Raw genomic sequence first — 23,131 nt, forward strand, 5'->3', positions numbered from 1 at the left:
CAACCTCAATCTTTACATTGTCATCAACTTGAGCCTAGGAGACAAGTCTGCCTGAAGTGCGCGGCCCTGCCTCTGCCCCCAAGGTCACGAGCAGCCTTGGCCATGCATCATGCAGCGATCCTTAATTGGGCACCTACTGTGTGTACAGCACAGGGCTGGGTCCTTGGAGGCTGCCCCACCTGACAGCACAGAGTTCTGCCGCCTTGCCTGAGGGTCAGGGCTGGCGGGGCTTTGGCGGCCCCCACATGGAGCGATACAGAGGGAGGCTGTCCTCCTCGAGCTTCCCTGGCAGCAGGGTCTGCGTCACAGAGTTGCCCTGGACTTGAAGGAGACAGGGTCATGGTGACCTTAGCTCACGGCCTTGGAAGCCTCTGGGCTGTCTGGGTTTGTGCCCTTGCTGGGAGCCCTGGACTGCCTCCCCCTTGTGACCTAAAAGAGCAGATCCAGAACTCCTGGCACTTCCTCTTGGTGCCCGTGTTAGGAACAGAATCATAAAGCTCAGAAGTGCTCTCTGGGAGGTCTTGATGTTGGGACAGGGCCCCTGAGGGTCACTGGTTAACCTGGGCGTGGCAGGGTGCGCCGGGCCTCTCCCACTGAGGTAGAGCAGAAAGCCTGGGAAAGGGGTCAGGAGCACAGCACGTCCAGAGGAGGGGGCCGGTGGAGCCGCAGGCAGGGCCCCTGGGCTGCTGGGCTGGAGGACACTGGCCTTGGTCACTGCGAAGTGGGGGGCTGAGTTTCCCAGGTCTGCTCAGAGGCCAGCTGCCGTCCCCACGAGGACTCTGTAACGGAGTGGACGGGTATGGTTTTATCTAATCAGGATTCCGTGTCCCAAATCCACGCTCCTTTATTTTGGCAGAGAACTGGCCTGTGAGTGCCCTTGTCCTGCTCCTCCCCACCCCCACCCCCGGCAGGACGCAGGACGAGCTGCAGATGGAACCCCCCCGGGCAGTGCTGGGGGTTCCCAGGCCTCTTCCTCCCCCTCCCCACAGCACCCTGTGCTACTGTGGCTGGGCCGTGGGGAGGGGGACAGGCGGGTGCCGTCCTCCTGGAGGAGAGCCTCGGGAGGACACGGACTTTCCCTTTCTGTTTTCTGGAAAATTAGCCTGAGGTTGGAAGTTGTCTCCCGGAGCATCTGCGGGTTCCTAGTGAAGGGAGGGCCCTGCTTTGGGGAGGGAGGTTCTTGGCGGTGAGCTCAGCTGCTGGGAAGATGCAGGACTCTTCAGACGGTTGAGTCGGTGGGCAGTGTTGTTCCTGTGCCCACCTATGGCTCTCTCAGGTCCCCAGGACCTTCCCTCTCACTGCAGGTAAACCGCCCTCTCCTTATTTCTTGGACTAGTCCACGAGGAATCCGTCAAACTGAGCTCTCCTCTTCAGGGCACTGACTTTGGGTTCATGGACTTTATCATTTCCCTGTTGATATTCTCTGTCATTTTCCACCACTTGTACTGTCTGCGTGTGCGTGCGCGTGTGCATGTGTGTGTGCATGTGTGTGAGCACATGTGTGGGCACGTGTGTGGGCATGTGTGTGGGCATGTGTGTGGGCACATGTGTGGGCACTTATGTGTGTGTGGGCATGTGTGTGGGCATGTGCGTGCACGTGTGCATGTGTGTGGGCACGTGTGTGGGCATGTGTGTGGGCACGTGTGTGGGCACATGTGTGGACATGTGTGTGTGCATGTGCGTGCGCATGTGCATGTGTGTGGGCATGTGTGTGGGCACATGTGTGGGCATGTGTGTGGGCACGTGTGTGGGCACTTATGTGTGTGTGGGCATGTGTGTGGGCATGTGCGTGCACATGTGCATGTGTGTGGGCACGTGTGTGGGCATGTGTGTGGGCATGTGTGTGGGCACCTGTGTGTGTGTGGACATGCATGTGTGTGTGTGCACGTGTGTGTGTGCATGTGTGGGCACACGTGTGTGCACTTGTGTGCACGTGTACGTTTCACTGGGGGTTGAATTCGGGGTGCTCTACCACTGAGCTACATTCTCAGTCTTTTCTGTTTTTATTCTGAGGCTGACACTTGAGGGAGGATGCCTGGCCTCACTTGTGATCCTCCTGCCTCGGCCTCCTGGGTCCCCTGGATTACCGCACGGTATGACTTGTACTCTTGATTTAGATTGCTGTGTCTGTTCCTTCCTGCTTCTTCCTTGGACTGGACTCTCTACCTCTTTTTCTAACAAGGATTTCAGCCATCTCTTCCAGCATGGCCTTAGCTCCCCTCTGAGCCCCGCTGGCTGTCCTGCCCACCTGCGGCTAGTGTCCTTGTGTGTGTCATCAGCAGCTGAAGAGCTGATTTCCCTGGTGGTTTCTTCTTTATCCATAGTTACTTAGAAGTGTATTATTCAATTTTTAACTCCTTGGAAGATTTTTAGGTCTTCTATTATAGATAGACAGATTTCTAGATGTCTTTCTATTGGTTTCTGAGGTGCTCAGGAAACACAAGCCTTAAACTTATCATTTGATGGCACTCGCATGTGCTCGACTTGGGGGGTGTTTGGAGCAGGTGGCGGGTTCTGAGTCTCAGTGGGGCACGGGGGTCAGCCTTTGTACATTGGCGCTGCTTTCTGTCTTCTTGCCCTCTCAGTGACAGACAGTGGAGTGGACAAGTCCAGCTGTGGTTCTGAGTTCGTCTGTTTTTCCATCCGGTTTACCTGCTTTGCTCTGTGTGTTTCGAGGGTGATCATCACAGGCTTACACATCTAGGATTCGGGGGACTTTGTCTTCAGGACAGGCAGCAGTCTCTGATCCCAGGACAGCGAATCTTCAGCATACCATATTATTAGGGAAAACGTCCCACGTAGGTGGCAGGAGACACAGGCAGGTGGGACGTGTGCAGCATGCGGCGGAGGAGGCTCTGCACAGCACTCAATGATGGAGAAGGGAAGGGGGGCAGGCCAGGGGCAGGCCAGGCTCCCCTCAGCCAGCAACATTTATTGGCGCATCCTTTGTGCTGGCACAGAGAGTACGGCCAAGGACCACTTCTGCCCTCGACTGCAGCGGCGACCCTCACTGTACCACACGCGGTTCTGTGTGCAGCGGCGACCCTCACTGTACCACACGCGGTTCTGTGTGCAGCGGCGACCCTCACTAGTACCATTCGCGGTTCTGTGTGCACGGCTTTGCGTGCCCGTGTGAGGGCTGTGTGGTGACGGACGCCCAGTCAGGGATGGGAAGTCTGGAAGCCGCGTGGCTTACTAATTTGCCAGCGCTGCAGCCAGGAAGGACAAGGACAAGCTTCCTCCAGCCCTGGGAGGCCCCGAAGTCCAGGCCTGTGGCACTGAGGACATCTCCACCTCATTCCTACAAGTGCCCCAGAGGGCGGCTACCCCTCCAGGAAGGGCCAGGGCCAGGGCCCTAGGACAGGTGGGCTCAGGAGCTTGTCTGCCACAGGGACTGCCATTCGACCCCACAGGGGAGCCGTGACCCCAGGTGCAAATGGGCCTGCTCTCCCGTGTGCACCTTGGCCAATCCCACAGAGAGGGTCAGGGGGACGTCTGGGTAGGGTCTGCTCACGAGCAAGGGGTGTGGAGGCAGGAAGCTCCCTCCCGGAGGAGCCAGAGGCGTGTGGCGTGGTGAGGTCTCAGCTCTCACGGAAGCAAGTGGCAAAGCCGCATGGAGTCCTGGCTCCCTTCTCCTCCAGGAAAAGGTTTGTTGCTGGCGGCTGGGGCTTCCACCTCCGTCAGTCCGGGAAGGGCTGAGCATGGCGTGGGCAGCCATCTGTCATAATCACGAACCCAGAGGAACTTCCAGGCAAAACCTCATGGGGAAATGGAGCATTTGGGGCCTGTCCTTGGGGTGCCGCCTGGTGCAGGAGGGCTGCCTGGGCTGCGATCAGGGGCGTCTGAGGAGGGCGAGCGTCCAAGTGTTCAGCAGATGTGGGTTTCCAACGGGGCGACTGGGTCCAAATGGAAACGGTGCAGTAAAAGTTAATCCAGTTGTTCTGATTCTTCTCCAAACATGATTGATCTTACGATCATCAGAATTTCGATGAAAGGGGAAACTCAAACCCGCTTTCCTCCCCTTGCTGTGACTCACCCGTCCATGTTCCAGGGTGCGAGTCCTGCTGGTTTGGCTGCCCTGGGCCGGCGCTTCCCTGGAAGTTCTATTTTGGGACGCCCATCAGCATTCCTTTCCTCTGAACCTATGCCACGTCCCGGTTGGCCTTCTTGATTCTTCCCAGAAAAGCTGGTGACTGTGAGCTCCTGCTGCAAGCCAGCACCGCTGGCCTTAATGTGCAGCACATTTCACCGCTGAAGTTGCTTCTTAAGAAGAGACGGCGACCCAGAAGGTGTGGCTGCAGAATTCACAATGCTCCCAGGAAGCCTGGGCCTGTCTGAGGCGGCTCACTCAGCTGCGGGCCTGGGCTGCTGTCCCGAGTGCAGGGCAGCCCCAGTAGGACAGTCATCCAGAGCCGGGTGTGAGGTCGAGTCCTGCCTAAGGAGTCGGAAGATGGTGGGGAGTTCCTGTGGGTGTGGTCTCACCTGCCGTGCTGGGTCTCCCGGGGATCACGAGATCACGCTCCTGGGGTGGTTTTGAGGATGGCAGGAGGCCAGGTAGGGTGTGATGGGCCTCTGCCTAATGGGCACCTGCTGCAGGTCTTGGAGGTGCAGAGACAAGGTCCCTCCTGCCTGGGAGCACCAGCTGCCTCAGCGGTTCCCAGCAGGCCAGGCTGCCCAGAGAGATCAGGTTGTGTCCAGGGCACTTGGGCTGCTGCGATTCCAAGGTGGGCAGGAAGGTCACTGCTGGTCCTAGCAGGCAGAGCGGGGCCACGGGTGTGGACTGCTGCCCTTGGCCTGCGTGTCTGCAAAGGCTTCTCCTCAGAGCATGAGTCCCCACGCAGTTCAGCACGCGCCCTCACTGATGTCTCCAAGCCTAGTCCAGTGCCACCGGGCCACTCAGCTTTCTCGGAAGCAGCAATGAGCACGTGCCGTGCCTTTTAACCTTCTGCTCCAAGAGTGAGAGTCTGGCTTCCACCCTCTGCCATCTCAGCCCTTCAGACCCCACAGAGGCCAGGCAGGGTCAGAGCTGCTGAAGCCAGCCCTGTCTCAGGCCCTCAGAGGGGCCCTTTGTGGACTCCTGAGAGAATTCCCTTTTCCCTGGGCTCCTCCAGCTCCTAAGTGACATTCACCCGCATGTCTTAGGGCTCACGTTGTGTTGCCAAGGTCTGCAGGTTAGGACAGATCCACGCCTTACCCTCCGTGATGGCATCTCACAGTCTGGTTTCACTGTCTCAAAAACCCTGAGCTTCAGCTTCCCTGCTCCTTCCGAGCCCTGGACCACGCTGACCTTTTGCGACCTTTCTGGAGTAAGCCTGGGTGGAGACCTAGCACTGGCTTCCTTCCCTTGGCAGCATCTCTTAGGGCTCCTCCCTTCCCCTTCCGGGCTGACCTGCTCATTTCTTTCTGTTGCTGAATGGTCTCCCACTACGTGGATGAACCAGGTGTGCCGACTTCACCAGGTGAGGAACAGCTTGGTGGCTTCCACTGTTTGGCAATCGTGAATGAGATTCGTATGAATGTCCGTGTGTCGGTTTCCATGTGGACAGGTTTTCAATTCAATTGGGGTAGACCCCCCGGTGTGCGGTTTTCTGAGTCCCTGGTGACTGGTTGGCTCTGGGGGAGCTGTCCCTGTTTTCCAAGTGGCTGCACTGCTCTGCACCCTGTGGCTCAACGTCTCATCGGCACTGGGAATTGTCCGGCTTTGGGATTCTAGCTGTTCTACCAAGGAGGGGAGCCCGACGTCTTTTTAACTTACTTTCCTTAATGATAATGACGTGAGCATCTCTTTACGTGCTGATTCACCACTGGTACCTAGTTCTCCCAAGTGTGTGTTCCGATCTTCTGTCATATGCAGGTTGAGCTGTTTGTCTTCTGGTTTTTGAGTTTTAGGAGTCCTTCGTGGGCTTGGGGTACAAGTTCTCATCAGGCCCGTGTTTTCAGGTCCAGTCTGGGCTTGTCTTCATTCTGGTAACAGAGTCTCAGCAGAGCAGAAGTTTTAAATTTCAATGACGGCTAACTGATCGATGTTTCTATTAGGAATTATGCTTTGTATCCAAAAACTCATCCTAAATCCGAGTCACCTAGATTTTCCTCTGTGTGATCTTCTAGAAGCGTTAGTTCTACACTTCACACTTAGCTCTGGGACCTGTGGTGACTTCTGTGGACGGTGGAAGGTGCCTGGATCTTCTCAGGGGCAGGGTAGGAATGGAGGGTCCGGTTGCCCCAGGTCCATTTTCTGGGAAGAATGTTTCTCACGGAAAGGCCTTTGCTTCTCTGTTGAGGACGATCGCCTCCTGTGTGTGGGTCTGTGGGGCTCCCGTCTGCTCCTTGGTCTGCCCGCCTTCCTTCTGCAGAGAGCACACGGTCTACTGGCTGCAGCTTCACGGCAGCTCTTGCCACGGGGCGATGCCAGCCTGCCCGCTGTTCTTCTTGAGCATGGTGTGGCCAGACTGAGTTCTGTTGGCTGGCATTTAAACTCTAATCAGTTTGTTAATATCTACAAAATAACTTGCTGGGAATTAGATTGGGATTGCACTGACTATATAGACCAAATTGATAAGAATCAACATCTTAATATTGACTCTTCTGATCTAAGAACATAGACTATCTCTCCATTTGTTTAGACATTCCTTGATTTGTTAGTGTCTAATAAATCTATTTATTAGAGACGTCTAATGTTCTCTACATAGATTTTGCATGTATTTTGCTAGGTGTAAATTGTGCTGTTTAAATGTCTGACTCTAGTTGTTCATTGCTGGTGCCTGGGAGAGTGCTTGGTGTGTGTGTGTATCCTTGTTATAACCGACAGATCTAGGAAGGCGTTGCTTGTTTTTTTGTTAATTCTTTGGAATACTTAACACAGATAATGATGTCATATGCAAAGGAAGAGTTTTCCCTTTTCTTCACCAATCTGTAATTTCCTAATTGCTCTCTCCTGGCTCCGCACGGCCAGGACCTCCAGTCCAACACTGCGTATGGGTGACGGGAGGAGCTGTCCCTGCCTTTTCTGGGACTTTGGGGGAAACCGTCCGTTCTGTCCCTGAAGCACCGTCACAGTGGTTGGGGTTTTGCAGATGGTCTTTTGCAAGCTGAAGGAATTCTCTTACCTTGTATCATGGCTGGATACTGGTTTTGCCAGAAGCTCTTTCTGTGCCAATAGACATAATCGTGTGATCATTCCTCACCGGCCTGTCTGCAGAGGATGACTGTCTTGTGTTGGAGTTCTGAGCTAGCCACGCGCCTGGAGCTGACCCCGCTTGCTTGTTGTGTGCTTGGTTTTACACATTTTTGGCTTTGATTTGTGATGTTTTGCTGAGGGCTTTGGCATCTACGTAGAAGAGATATTGGTCTGAATCTTCTTTTTCTGGCAATTCTTCATCTATTTTTGGTTTTAGGGCAATATCAGCCTCACAGGAAGAATTAGGAAGTGATCATTCTGTTTCCGTTCTTTTGGAGAATTTGCATAAACCTTCCGTAAACTCACCAGTGAAACTCTCTAGGTTGGATGGCATTTTTTTTTTCTGGAAGATTATTGTTCACTCATTTATTTAAAATATTTGTAGCCTTTTTCAGACGATCAATTTCTTTTTGTGGAGTTTGTCTTACAAGAAATTGGTCCATTGTTTCAGTTATCAAATCTGTGGGCATTGAGTGGCTAATAGAATCCCTTCCTCACCCCTGAAAGGGCCCACGGTCAGTGCAGATGACCCTGCTGCTCCTGATACTCGTACTGTGTCTCTCCTCTCGTGTTGTTGGTCAGCCTGGATAGGGGTTGGTCAAATTTTTAAATATTTCAAAGAATCAGCTCTTGGTCTTGTTGATTTTCTGTTATGAATTTCATTAATTTTTGTGCTAACTTTTATTATTTCTTTTTTTCTACCTAAACATCATCTGCTCTTTTTTCCTAGTTTTCTAAAATGGAAGCTTACAATATTAATTTTAGTTATGCCTTCTAATATATGAGTCAAACATTATAAATTCCTACAAGTTGTGTTTTCATTTTCATTTATTTAAAAAAATATTTCTTCAGTTTCTCTTGACTTCTTCTGTGACATGTAGAAGTGTATGTTTAATTTCCAAAGACTTTGGGATTTTCCCGTGTGTTTCAAAATTTCTGGATTAATTCCATGTGGTCCAAACCACGACTCTCCTGACTCCTGTTCTCCTAGGTCTGGCATGTGCCTGCCCTGGTGCTGGTGTGTGTGGGCTGGGAGGAATGTGCTGCTACGGTGGGTCAAGGGTTCTGAATGTCCGTGTGACCTGGTTGCTGTGTCCAGCCCAGCTGGGGCTCAGCTGGCCTGCGGGCTCCCCGCGAGGCTTGAGTTGGTCTGGCGAAACGCCGACCTGGGCTGGTCGTCGGCTGGGACCTGAGCTCCAGCACCTTTGCCTCCAGGTTTCTGCAGGGCTTTCCTGGGGTGGGGGCCAGGGGGTGTCCACAAGGAGGGGCCGACGGCCTCTGAGGTGGCCTGTCAGGACCCCTCCCCCAGTGGGTGAGGCGAGCTGGCTGTGCCCTTGCCAGTGACTTGAGGCAGGAGGTCAAGCTGTTAACTTGAGGCCTGTCCCTCCTCCTTGCAGAGCTTGATTCTTGGGATGAGGGTGGGGCAGGGCCGGCAGCACTTGGTCCCCAACCCCACCCACCTCTTGTCAGGACGCCCTCCCTTACTGGGTTGGGGCCTGCACCAGGAGGGGGGGTGGCCCTCCCAGGCTGAGGGGGAGCTCAGGGCAGCCGGATCCTCAGCCCCCCAGCTCCAGGTCCTCTGCTGGCTGCTCGCCTCATTCTTGGAGGGCCTCCCACCCTCTCCCTGGGGCAGTTCCCACGTCGTCCATCTGTCCCAGCTGGACTTCTCTGGTGGAGGGTCCTGCCAGGGTTGGTGTCCTACAGCACGCCCTCACCGCCACAGGCACCCCAGGGACAGCACGGTGGCCCTGTCCCCTGTGAGCCAGACCTGCTCAAGTGCCACCTGGCACTCAGGGGTAGCTGAGAACCTGACCCCTTGTCTGGACATCCCTGCCGCTCTGTTGGCAGTGAACCCAAGGTGTCAGCTCTGCGGCAACAGAGGGGTGACGGGGTGACGGGGTGTTTGGGAGGGTGGGGTGTTCAAGGTGATGGGGTGATGAGGTTAATGAGTGTGATGGGGCGATCCGGCGATCGGGATGATCTGGGTGATGGGGTGATCAAGGTGATGGGGTGATGGGGGTGATGGCATGATCAGGATGATAGGGTGATGTGGTGGCGGGGTGACGGGGGTGATGGGGTGATCAGGGTGATGGAGTGACAGGGTGATGGGGTGACAGGGTGATGGGGTGATGGGGTAAAGAGTGATGGGGTGATGGGGTGATGGGGTGATGGGGTAAGGGGTGATGGGGTGATGGGGTGATGGGGTAAAGGGTGATGGGGTGATGGGGTAAAGGGTGATGGGGTGATGGGGTGATCTGGGTGATGGGGTGACAGGGTGATGGGGCAACAGGGTGACAGGGTGATGGGGTAAAGGGTGATGGGGTAAAGGGTGATGGGGTGATCTGGGTGATGGGGTGACAGGGTGATGGGGTGACAGGGTGACGGGATGATGGTGTGACAGGGTGATGGGGTAAAGAGTGATGGGGTAAAGGGTGATGGGGTGATGGGGTGACAGGGTGATGGGGTGACAGGGTGATGGGGTAAAGGGTGATGGGGTGATGGGGTAAAGGGTGATGGGGTGACAGGGTGATGGGGTGATGGGGTGACAGAGTGATGGGGTAAAGGGTGATGGGGTGATGGGGTAAAGGGTGATGGGGTGACAGGGTGATGGGGTAAAGGGTGATGGGGTGACAGGGTGATGGGGTGACAGGGTGATGGGGTAAAGGGTGATGGGGTGACAGGGTGATGGGGTGATGGGGTAAAGGGTGATGGGGTGACAGGGTGATGGGGTAAAGGGTGATGGGGTGTTGGGGTGATGGGGTGATGGGGTGATGGGGTAAAGAGTGATGGGGTGACAGGGTGATGGGGTAAAGGGTGATGGGGTGATGGGGTGATGGGGTGATGGGGTAAAGAGTGATGGGGTGATGGGGTGACAGGGTGATGGGGTAAAGGGTGATGGGGTGATGGGGTGACAGGGTGATGGGGTAAAGGGTGATGGGGTGATGGGGTGAAGGATGATGGGGTGATGGGGTGACAGGGTGACAGGGTGATGGGGTGACAGGGTGACGGGCTGATGGGGTGACAGGGTGATGGGGTGACGGGGTGACAGGGTGATGGGGTGATGGGGTGATGGGGTAAAGGGTGATGGGGTGACAGGGTGACAGGGTGACGGGATGATGGGGTGACAGGGTGATGGGGTAAAGAGTGATGGGGTGATGGGGTAAAGAGTGATGGGGTGATGGGGTGATGGGGTGATGGGGTGACAGGGTGATGGGGTGACAGGGTGATGGGGTGATGGGGTGACAGGGTGATGGGGTAAAGAGTGATGGGGTGATGGGGTGATCTGGGTGATGGGGTGACAGGGTGATGGGGTAAAGAGTGATGGGGTGATGGGGTGATCTGGGTGATGGGGTAAAGGGTGATGGGGTGACGGAGTGATGGGGTGACAGGGTGATGGGGTGATGGGGTGACAGGGTGATGGGGTGACAGGGTGATGGGGTGATGGGGTGCTTGGGAGGACAGCTCCAGGAGCTGGAATGAATCACCGTATGCAGTGGGCACTTCCGGAGCCAGCCAGGCTGGCGAGCTCTGAGCACATGGGTGGGGGTGGGAGTCCCAGGTGAGGGCAAGGGAGCCCTGGGTGGGGCTCGCCTTTATGTCCCCTCTCGTGTAACTGGACCTGGGGCCACAGCCTGGAGCGTCCACTCTTACGAGGAATTTTGGCTTTCTGAATTCCGAATCTTTCCTCATTTTGACTCTCAGAGCGTTTCCAGGCCCAGGGAAAGGGTGAAGGGACAGGACGGCTCTATGGCTCTGCTGGGTGGACCCTCCAGAAGGAAGCAGAAAGCCATGGTCACCAGACAGTGGGCCTCCCAGGGTCAGGGCATCAGAGCAGGCAGAGCTGGAGTGGCGCAGCCCACCCCCCCTTCTCGCCTGGACATTGTCCCCTGCCAAGCCAACCAAGGCTGCAGGACTTTCCCTTGGAGTCACAGCAGGCTGCTCCTCCCACACGGGCCTGTGGCAGCTCAGACAGAGCCCTGCCGAGCCCATGAAGACAGGCTACAGCCACCAACCACCATCCGGCCTGGCCTCTTGCCTCCCGCCTGCCTCCAAATGTGCCTTCCTAAGGATCTGGAGGCCTCCTGCCTCTCCTGGCCCAGCCTGACCCATACCTGAGGGCCTGCAGGAGCAGGTGGCCAGCCTACCTGCACACAGGCCTCTGCCCTCCTCTCCGACCACTGGGATAGCAAGACTCACAAGGACCAAGCACGTGAGTGTTGTCAAGGGTGCGGAGGCTGGGCAGTCTCACTGCAGCGGGAGGGCGGGGTGGAGGGGTCCAGCCCACACCTGCCACTCAGCAGCTGCACCCACCAGCCAGCACCCACCTGCCACCCAGGTGCACCCGCCACCCAGCAGCACGCCTGCCACCCAGCACACACCACCCAGGCTCACCCACTAGCCAGCTGCTGCAGGCTGCACGGCGGGGGCCACGTGAGCCTTAGCTCCGCTCCCGCTCCTGCCCGCTGCTGTTTTCACCTGCCGCCTTCCTGCTGGGCGCTTCCGCGGTCGCTGTCAGTGCACGCCGGCTTGCGATCCTGCAACCCACGCCTGCTTGCGATCCTGCAACCCGGCTGAGCACAAAAACACAAGCCAGTCAAACTGAAACAAAGTTTTATTTTGTGAGAGGCCACACGGGGGGGGGGGGGGGGGGGGGGGGGGGGGGCTCCGGGAGTCTTGTAACTTGAGTTCCCAAATGGGCCTAGGTGAACAGTAGGAGTACAATTTCCATATGAATGTAATACTTTTGCAGTGGCTCCTAGCAGCCAGCACCCCCCTGCCACCCAGCACACACCACCCAGCACACACCACCCAGCAGCCACCCTCCACCCAGCACACACCACCCAGGTTCACCCACTAGCCAGCACCCACCTGCCACCCAGCACACACCACCCAGCACTCGCCCTTTACCCAGCAGCCACCCTCCACCCAGCACACACCACCCAGGCTCACCCACTAGCCAGCACCCAGCACTTGCCCTTCACCCAGCAGCCGCCCTCCACCCAGCACACACCGGCCGATATACTCCAGAGGGAGGAGGACTGTGGCTGCAGGGTGCTTGTGTGTCACACATTAGCAGCTGCCACCCTAACAGCTGAGGATGGACAGGGCTAAGTGTCCCTCGCCTGCAGCGTGGATCGACTGACCAGCACATCAGTGGAGTGGCACTCGGCCAGAGGGTGACCGGGAGCAAGAGCACCTGCACAGCAGGCCAAGGCCGTGAGTGGGACTCCACTGGTAGGACCTCTGGAGGTGCCAGAAGTGCAGGGCAGAGGCGGGAGCTTGGCTGGGGGTAGGAAGGTGTCGTGGCTGTGTGACGGGTGGGGGCTGTGCAGTTGTCACGACACCGCGAGGGCGAATTCACTGTGTGCCAGTTAAAAACGTTACCCATGTGTGAAAAGCTACTTGTGGCCTTAGAAGCCAGCACCACGGTCCCTGTCAGGGTACTGGGAGCAGCCAGGGAACACCCTGCTGGCTTGGTCCCTGCTCTTTGATCTGGTACCCGTAACGTGAGCAGATTCAAGCCCACTAACTGCTCCCCTGTAATTCATGAGTGTTGATTGGTACGTATGCCCTTTATTTTTGGTGACAGCTGAGAATGGACAGGGCTAAGTGTCCCTCGCACCCAAGGGCGCTTAACCACTGAGCCACATCCCCAGCCCTTTTTAGTTTTTATTTACAGACAGGGTTTCACTAAGCTGCTTAGGACCTTGCTAAGTTGCTGAGGCTGGTCTTGAACTTGAGGTCTTCCTGCCTCAGCCTCCCAAGCTGCTGAGATTACAGGTATGTGCCACCATGAAAGAGAGCTGTTCTTTAATTAAAGTTTCATTTTAAAAGTACAAAAGAATAAAAGGAGTAATTTGGGGTGACAACTTAGAGTTTATGGAGAACAACGGGGGCCCACCTCTGAGACTCCCTGACCTTCCCCGCCCCAGACGTCCTCAGGCAGGCCCCAGCCTGCCCAGTTCTGGCTCAGTGCTCTATTTAATTTGAAAATATAACCTCAGAGCAAATGCCTGTCCTGAGCTGGTGGAAAGCAGGCTGGCCGGTGCCACTCCTGACACAGTCCCCTGGGTGGAGCAGGACCTGGGAACCCGCTACTGCTCCTACAGGCCCCAAAGACCCAGCGAAGTCACCTCCTGTGATGAGTGACGCAGGACAGAGCCGCTTTCCTGGTGGAGGAGATGTGCTCTCCCTTGTCCTTTCCTCCCGAGGCGTGTTCTTGCCACTGTCACGTGGGAGCACTGAAGCAGGTGCTGGCCGACTCTCGGCCGCCACTGCCCTCCTGGAGGCCCGGGCTCCCTCCTGGTTACCCTGTGCTTGTCTGCAGAGAGTCGCAGCCCCAGGTCTCTAAGGCAAGGCTGTCGAGGGTGACCAGTGCCCTTCTGTCCTCGGGGAACTTACCTGCTGTCCTCCCTGGCAGCGGAGCACCAGCCTGTCCCCGGCCCCAGCTCCAGCAGTCCCTGGGCTCTGCCTGTTGCCCCTGCCTGCAGCGGGCACCTGCTCCTACTCCACCAGCCTCCAGAATGTGAGCCCTGGGCTCCTGTGGGGCTCATGCCGTGGTGGCTGGGATGCACAGAGAGCTGGCATTCCCCATACTCTGGTCACCTTCACCTTTCAGGCAGAACTTTGTGACCTGCTGTGCAGATGTCCTGGCCCAGGCCTCCAGTCCACAGCCATCCTGTATCTGGGAGAATCTGTGCATCCCAACTCCGGTGACAGCTGTCAGGGGCTTTAAGTTGCCCTTGTATAACATCAGAAATCTATGGCTTGGCCACACGGCGCCTGACTGATGGGACTGCCTGCCAGCCCCATCTGCATCTCTAGCCACTGGGACCTCTGCAGACCCCTCGCCCAGGACTGCCTTTCCCACCCATTCCAGAGCAGAGGCCTCCTCTGTCCACTCTGCAGCTGACCCTGGCGTCCTCAGGTCAGTGTCCAGTCAGTCTAGGGCAGGAGCTTGCAGGCCCTCAGTCCTGACGACATGCACAGTGAGTCCTTCGTCCCTCCCCTCACTTGGCCGTGTGCTCTAGAAGGTGAGGAGGACACTTCCCTTCCCACCTCTACATCCCAGCTCCTAGCGGAATGCTCGCACAGACCCAGTCCTGCTGAATATTCTAGGTGAAATGACTCCCTTGCTTTGTAGATAAAGGTCCCCAAGGCCTGGTGACAGCCAGGAAGAGACCCAGCCCCCTGCCCTCCTCCATGTGCCCTTCTCTCCGTCACTGCTGGTCTCCAGGGAAAGGGGTGTGGAACGAACATTCCACCCCGCCCCCCACAGTCACAGCCTGAGGGACTGGAAGTGACGGGGACAGACCCTCTGACCACCCGAGTGCTTCCCACACAGCTGAGCTCCTTCTCTGCTAAACTCTGGGGCCACGAGGTGCAGAGGAAGCAGCCCAGAGATGCCTGATCACAGTGTCAGACTCACAGGCAGCAGAAGAGAGGCAGAGCAGAGTTTGAATCCATGGGGAATGAGCTCGGAGAAGTGCAGAGGCTTCTACAGACCAGGACTCAGGAATCCTGGTGGCACATATCCAGCAGTGGATGTTGTCAACTGCAGATTCACTCTCATCCACCTGCCTGGGCTACTTGGGCCATGTGGCTCACCTGACCAGCTGTTCACCTGGCCAGGCTGTGAATCCCCACCTCACAGATGAGGACACCCAGATAAGATGGGCACAGTGATGGGCTCAGGGTCCTGCAGCTGGCTGGGGGGCAGAGATGGGGCAGATCCAGGCCAGAAGCAGCTCCAGTTACCTGGATCCTCATACTGCAGCCATGGCCACTGACCACCAGCACAGCCACAGGCCACTCTGGTGTCCACTTCCACATACGTAGCAGCTGTGACCACCATGGTCAATCTAGCAGGTTCTGGCGAGGGGCGAAGGGGGATAAGAAAAATAAAGACTCACACACTTGCAGATGTTTTTGAAGATAAATCTGGGGTCAGGTGGAGCACTCCTCTCTGATGGAGAAGCAGGTCTAAAGAATCACACCAGCAATCTTTATCATATATGTCCCATTAATCAGATTAAAGATGCAAGTGTTATTCTTTGTACCCAGAAAGTTACAGGGCTGCAACATTATGCAGCTTTTCTGCAGCTGCATTCTACAGTTGCGATGTGCAATGTTAGGAGAATGGTGCAGCTCTCCAGAAAGTCCATTGATCAAAGTTACTGTTAGGCAGGCAGGTTCAGGAGCAGCGAGCTGGTGAAACATTGTGGGTGTCCAGCAAGAAGGTTCCTCTGTCCCCAGGAGCTGTGTGCCTGAGGTCAAGGTCCAGGCTGATAAGACTCCAGCACCGAGCCTCCTCATGGAGGGTGTTACCATAGCAACTAGGCATCCCCCACCTTTGCCCAGAAACTTTCCCAGGCACCAGGCATGCCACAGCCAGGAGGCCATTAGGGACCCCGATGTCAGACCCTGCTCTCCCGTTCTCTGAAATCGCTCTCTACATATAGACACCCTAAAAACTAATGACTTCAGATGACACTTTGTTACAGTCTTTTGTGGCCCCAGAGGTTGATGGGGCTCAGCAGGGTTCCCTGGGTCTCTCTGCAGACTCTCCTGGGCTGGGCTTTCAACGTGGCACCTCCCTGGCAGGCAGTCGGAGCTGGCTGTTATCTGGGAGTTCAACCGAGGCCCCTATCTGGCCTCCCCCTGTGGCTTGACCTCTCACACCTTGGCTGAGATGAGAGGACATGCTGCCAACAGCAGCGAGTGTTCTAGGAACAGGAAATGGAAGTCCCCAGGCCAGCTCAGGGCCACGCAGCAATGGGCACAGCGTCCTTACTGTGCTCCACTGGCTAGGGCAGACCCAAGGTCAGCAGGTCCAGGAATAAGCAAATGTGTCTTACCTCTGGACTGGAGAAGGCCAGCTCCAGGAGCCTGTGTAACGGAGGCAGGTCAGAGCCATTTGGAAAACTCCAATTTGCCACCCTGACCACGGCAAGAAGACTGCCTTCACGCAGAGCCCTTTGGATAAAGCTTTGCCAACTGCCCAGGAGAGGACAAGCCATGCCCGAGTCCCTGCTGGCCTGGCAGCCGTTGTGGTCCTGGGGGAGCCTGGTCTGGGGCGTGGAGACATGAGGACCAGGCTCTTGCCCGGCCACTCTCCAGGCCTCAGGTGGGTCGGGACCCTCTGGAGAGCTCTTTGGGAACAGCATGAACTTCATCTGAGTCCAGGGCTACAGCCACCAGCTCCCTGGACACCTGATCAGGGCCTCTCCCCAGCCACTGTGTGACTGGCCGATGGAGGACAAGATCGCTGGTGACCTGGTGTGTGGGGAGTGGGAGCCCTCCACTGCTGCAGACATGGGGAGAGGGCCAGGGGGCAAAGGTGGGGCCCCAGCAATTTCCACTAATGCGCAAAGCAGAAGACTGAGCCGGCCGTGGCTGCCAGGTGTTAACGATTTCCTCGCCGCCGCAGGGGAAACGGAGGAGCCCCAAGCCCCAGCCCCGCAGATGAATGGCCGGCCTGGTGTTAAGTCCCGCATTTAACAGCTTGATTAATGGGCTGGAGGAGAGTGACGGCTAATGAAATGTGCAGGTGGCCGCCGGAGGGCCGGCCACTAAGGTGACAACGGACGCCAGACCTGGGCGCCTGGAGGGAGTCCTGCACCCAAAATGCCCTCCTCACTTTGAAGGCGAGGAAACCATCCATGGTCAGTTCACCGGAGATGTGAGCCAGCACCCAGGACGCGCAGGCCCCCCAGGAGGCGGAGATACAGGCCCAGAATTCTAGGGACTCACAGACCAAGGAACTCAAAGTGGAAAAGGCTCAAGATGTTGCCATGTGATGAGGAAGAGCTCTCCCCAGCACAGGGCCAGGAAACCTCAGAGACGGGCACAGCCCTAGGTGCGGAGGAGACCCCACCCACAGAGACAGCCCTTTCCTGGAGGGTCCCCACCACAGGGCGGAGAAGGTGGGAGCCTCCTCTCTCGCGTGGAGCACCAACAGACTCAGCCCCTGTGCTCCCCAGGCCCCTGGCCTCTAGCCTAGAGGCCCTGCCTCTCTGAGCTGCCACTCCCTGCTCACTCGGTGGCCTTCACACACGGTGCTTCTGCCTGCTGCCACTCCACTGCTGGCTCTGGTCTTTCATTGACTCGGGAAGAAACAGCTGCCCCTGGCCTTCCCACCCGCCCAGCTGCCCCAAGCCAGGGCCCGGCCATCCTCTGCTCACAGGCTCCCCGTGGCCCCCCTTGCTGCCTGGCCTCGGGTCCAATTCCACACCCACCTCCCTGCACAGTGAGCAGACTCCCGCCCCCCCAACTGACTGCCCCAGGTGCTAGGCTCAGCCCTGGGTCCTGCCCTGTCGCTCTCCAGGCTCCTTCTGGATCCCCCCAGATCCCCTCCTGCCCGAGTCTCTGCCAGGTCTTGGGCTCCGAGGCAGGGGTGGGACACCCGTGAGAGCTCCCGCATGGCGGCCCTGGGGAGGAGACCAGGAGTGAGCCAGAGTCAAGGGGACTGGCCAGGTGAGGGGTCCCTGCAGTCCAGCCCACTCCTGGCCTCACGGTGGTCTGCAGGGAAGAGGGGGCGTGCCCTGCTTGCACCAGCCCACAGACGGAGGCAGAGCTAGCGCCCAGCCTCCCAGGTCCAGGCTCAGCAGGTTCGTGTCCTCACCACACTGTGCTGCCTTGTCTCAGAGGTGGGGTGGCAGTAGCCTATGCCAGCCACACAGCTGGCACTCGATGGGGACCTGCAGCCAGACCCAGGGCCACATCGGTGGCGTGGCTCCAGTGTTGAGTGGTGTGGAGTGCAGTGAGTGGCACAGGGTTGGGCACAGCTGAGGAAGCTGTTGCCTGCCAGACCCGGGCCCTCCGCTCCCGCCCCTAGCCCACCGCCACTGCTGCTGAGTCCCCCTACATGCCCACAGTGACTGTGCCCTGCACAACCGTGTCCTCGCTGGCTCAAGTCCAGTCTCGCCTCTCTAACCCTTGGCCCCTCTGTGGCCAGGTGACTGTGCCCTCCCCTCCTGCCCCTCTCCTGTGGGCTCCTGTCACCCAGCCCTGCCTGCACTCGGGGCTCCGGCCGCTCCTCCAGCACCCCAGGGCCTGGCTCCCGCTCGGGGTCTCTGCAGACAGATCCGCCAGCCCGCAGCCTCCAGGGCCCCTCCTTGCAGGCGGCTCTCCTCACTGAAGCTCTAGTCTGCCAACACTCCCTCCCGGACACCTCCCTCCCCAGGGGTCAGCAGGAGCCTCTGCCCATCTCCCTGGCACCCAGCGCCTCCTGGGCCCATGATTGCAGCTGGCTGTCCCCACTAGGTGGGAGCCCCAGGGCAGCCCGCCTGTGTGGACAGTCTGCAGCCTGGCTCGGGTGCTGTCCTGCTGAGTCCAGCCGAGGGTGAGGGCTCGACTTCAGGCCCAGCAGTCCTCTGCTTTCCCTGCCGCCCCACCTTGGCCGCTGCAGGAGCAGCCTGTTTGCCACACACAGGAGCCATGCTGGAAGCTGAGGGGGCCTCCTGGCCTGGAGGAGCAAGCGCCAGGCTGCAGGAGGACAAACACAGGGACTCATGTCCCCTGCCGCCCTCCCGGGCTCACCCCACCTCTGCTGAGCCCAGAGCTCCTCTGAGGCCAGCTCCCAGACACGTGGTGGGTGTGGCCACGTCCTGGGTTGTGCTGTACGGGGACACTGTGGGTCAGCATGTGAAGTGGTCACCCTCAGTGGTGCCCCAGAACCCAGAGCAGCAGGGTGCAGGACCCCAGCCACCAGGCAAGGGCCAGATGCCATCTCAAGGTGGCCCGCCCTTTGTTGCTCCCCGCTGTGTCTCCCTGTGCTGTCACCTCCCCATCTGCAGGCGGAGTGGTCCTCACAGGCCCAGCCCTGCATGGTGACTGGGGACGCTGGTGGAGCAGGGCCTTGTGCACCCTGTGGGGGCCAGCCCCTGGGCCAAGGGCAGAATGGCCAGAAGCTGGCGTGAAAACAGGGTCCCTGGAGGGAGCCCTGGGTCTGTGGTGACAACCTTGACATCTCCTGGTCCTTTTCATGGCTGTGGAACAGTTTACCTCTTAAAAGTAGACCCAGGGCTGGGGAGTGGCTTAGGGCAGACACTTGCCCCCGTGGGCGAAGCCTGGGATCCCTACCCCACCCCACCCAGACCCAGAAGCACCGGATGAGGCAGGGCCGAAGGAGAGAGTCCGTGACAGCCGCGGGCTGAGTCTTGCAGAAGGATGTCACACACAGAGCAGCAGGGTCCCCGCGGCCAAGGAGGCGGCCCACAGGGCCCGGCCACAGTTTCCTTTCCACCCGCGGCTCCGGCCCCCCCCCCCAGCAGCACCAGGCCACGGCTCTGGTGCACATCTGCCCACCCCTTAAAGCAGCAGCTGCCAGTCACCAGATGTCATTTTGTAAATCTGCAGGATGACTCGGTGGGTCGGAGGGGCCGGCAGGTTTATGAGGTGCCACTTCTGTGATTCATGGGCCAGGAGGCTGCAACGGGCAGGATGGGGGTGGGACATGGAAACAAATACTAGAGTGAGCACACACATGTGCACACACAGCCCACATACATGCACATAAACACACACACATGTGTACACACACACACATTCACACCCATATACAGACACGCATAGATACATACAGACACCTTGCACACACACTGAGACACATGCATAATCACACTCACATGTACCCACACATGTTTATGCATACACACACCCAGGACTCACATACATACCTAGGTACACCTCACCATACACACTTACACCCTCACATAGGTACACACCCTCACACACCGAGGACCTCAACCTTGCTGGATTTTCAGAGACCGTGAATGCATTTCCTTTCGGAATCGACTCCATGGGCTGTGGCTACCAGTGGAAGAACACGATATTAAAATTCTGAAGTAATTTAAGTGAAAATCTGGACCTCTGTCTTTGAACAGATGACATGACCATAAAACCTGGTCTTCTCCGTGTTAGAATGTGCGTCAGCAATTTGAATTGAATACCTGCAGTCAGGAAGACTGTTAGCTTCCCTTCATGGGAAGGCGGGAATCTGAGAGCCGAGACTTCTGTGAAGCCTGCGTGTCCCGGCCCGTGGTCGTCTCAGGCCGGCCTAGCGGCTACTCCTGAAGGACACACAGTTTTCCGTATTGTCCAGGGAAGATTCATTTATGCCCAAATCCACATGCACAAGTAGCAGCAGCTGCAGCCAGTGTCCGCTGGGTCCCATATGTCCCCTGGTGACCGTGCCCGAGTGACCGACAGCAGAATGTGGAGACGTGCCTGACAAAGGCCCTCAAACAGGAGTCGCCACTTAGCGAGGACACGGGCCATGCTGCGGGGGCACGACTCTTCACAGTCCCTCTCCTGGCGGGTCTTAGTCTGCCTGGAGCTGCAGCCGGTCCTGGGGTCTTCTCAGCTTCTCCAGACGTCCCCCTCAGGGCATGGAAACTGAACAGTCCCCTGTCAGGACCCCCCGGCCCTCCCGAGGCAGCACACTGAAGACCCTCGTCACAGTGCGTTAAGGTGATGAAGAGAGGAGGGAGAATGAGGGGACGGGACGTTTTCTCAATTTCCTGGTTAAACAGGGGATGCACCCTCATCAGACTCGAGGTCACGTAGAGATGAGCCGTGTGTGATGTCACCATGGCCCTGGCCTCCCTGCCAGAGCAACCCAGAGCCCGCGAGGCAGAGCTCCCTGACGCCCAGCACTCCTGAGGCCGGCCAGAGAGAGCCAGCCTTGCCATTCGCTGCAGGCAGCAGCATCTCTGGCGGACACTGTGCAGAAGCTGCAATGCGTCTGCGCGAGAGCAGGCTGGCCAGAGGAAGGGCACGTCCAAGGGTTCCTCTAAAGACGGCGGGGTGGGACAGCTGCGGAAGGCGGGCCTGCAGCTGGGAGCTGTGGCAGCCGAGCTGGCCATGAGTGAGGGGCCCCTGGACCTCAGAGAAGCTGCGAGTGGGGACAGGTGCAGAGGGAGGAAGGACAGGCTCCAGCTCAATGTGTATGGGGGGAGTGGAGCATGACTCGGGCCCTGCCTTGGGAGCCGAGATGCCGGACAATGGAACTGCTCTCGAAGGGAGGGAAACGGAGAAACACTGTCACGGAGATCAAGGGAGGAGATTTCTAAAAACAGCGAGACCTGGAAGAAGGGATCCTCTACTTCTTACCGTGTCTCGAGAACTCCTCACTGTAACACACTGAACACGGCTCTCAGCAGAACAGGACACGTCTTTTCCTCCTCGTGCTGGGTTAGTGAGAAGTTCAGAGCCCAGTTTGAGCCTGAAACAAGGATGCGTGAGCTGGAGGGGTGGCCCGGCTGTTGAACATGACATCTGCCTGCCCTGGTGGCCCAATTCCTGGATTTAACAGGACAATTGTTTAGGATCAGTGCACAAACCTGGACGCTTGAGGCAGCTGTAAGTGAAATGAGAGAACTTCTGCTAAAGCCAGGCCCCTAAGGTGTGAGAGTTGAAACTTGGGGGGCAGAGCAGGCCTACTGAAAGAGATGAGCTTTCCTGGGGCAGACCTCAACAAAGAAAAAGTGTCTGCATTTGTCTACTTTCTGTTGCTATAACAAAATAACTGGAACTAGATACTTGGAAAGAAAAGAGGTTTATGTAGTTCACAGTTTTGGGGGTGACTGTTCAAGACAGTGGGCCCCTTATGTTCGGCCTCTGGTGGGGGCTGCCTGGCCGATCCTACCATAGCAGAGAAGCAGAACGGGAATCAGCCAGGTGGGAGGGGCAGAGCTCGCAGTACAGCCCTGCTTTACAGCAAGAGCTGAGCGGGATCCCGCGAGAACTCATCAGCTGCTCCTGAGGGCAGTTCCCTACTGGCCTTCCCCAGGGGCCCCTCTTAGAGGGGTCACTGCCCTCAGTCTCCCTGCATGGGTGGACAAGTCTCCACACAGGAGCCTTCACAGGACAAATCATGCCAAATCACCCCAGCACCCCCAAAGTATTCTACTAAGGGCCACCACACGAGAGGTGGCTCCTTGTGCGGGGAAAGGGCTGAGCACTTCGTCTGAAGAGTCTCGGTGGGCTACGTTCCCAGATACCTGGAAGAGGCAAATGTACGAATCCGCCTTAAGCTCAACGTCAACAGGTGGAGTTGTTGGAGCAGGAGTTCACTACAAAAGCAGTTCCTTCCACCAGGGAGGAAGCCACCGGGTGCCAGAGGCCACAGTCACCACGGAGCGCCGGCTGTGAACCCCGAAGATGGAGGGGGCGTGCTTGTTAGAGCTGCCCACCTGCTGGAACGTTTTATATTTTTTGAGAAGTAAGAGATTTTGAAGGTTTGGTGGCCACAAATGATCAAATAAATGAACAAGCAGGTACAGAATAGAACCAAAGAAACACTAAGTATGAAAATATGCTAGCCAAGTTCAGAAACTCAGGAAACGGAGAGACACCGGTTGATGCAGCTGAAGGGAAACTCAGCAAGGCGGAAGGCAGCTCTGAACACCTTGGATGGGATCAAAGTGTAAAACGGTGGGAGATGGGGGGTAGGGAGATGGGGGGTAGGAAGACGGGGTGGAGCGCACGGGTCAGAGGCGGGAATCCAAGAGGTACTGGGGATTGTCCAGAATGGCTGAATGGTGTCCTGTGATATCCGAGTTGAGCAACTCCGTGAACACCAAACAGAAGGTCACAGTGAGTTCAGCCACAGGGGCAGAGAGAGGACAGTGTCGGCCTGAAGGTGAGCATTTGACATTTCCACATCACAGGAGCCGGAGGAAGGCAGATCGTCCCCAGCACATGGAAAGCAGCGAGTCTCATCCTAAAATCCCCGGTCCTGGATCTTTATCTTCCCCCACGAGGAGGAAAGGAGGCTCAGACAAACGAAATGGAGACCACCCAGCGCATAGCAAAGGACCACAGATTAATAAGCCCAGGGTGGATCTAAAGAGTAAATGAAGACGCGCTGTGTCTCAGTGACCCCTGGGTGAAGCAAGCGGCGGAAGCAGGGTGGACAGGGTGGGAGGGTCATCAGAGCCAGAATTCCAC

The sequence above is a fragment of the Ictidomys tridecemlineatus genome (genome assembly GCF_052094955.1).
Source record: "Ictidomys tridecemlineatus isolate mIctTri1 chromosome 12 unlocalized genomic scaffold, mIctTri1.hap1 SUPER_12_unloc_5, whole genome shotgun sequence".
In the NCBI taxonomy this organism is placed as follows: domain Eukaryota; kingdom Metazoa; phylum Chordata; class Mammalia; order Rodentia; family Sciuridae; genus Ictidomys; species Ictidomys tridecemlineatus.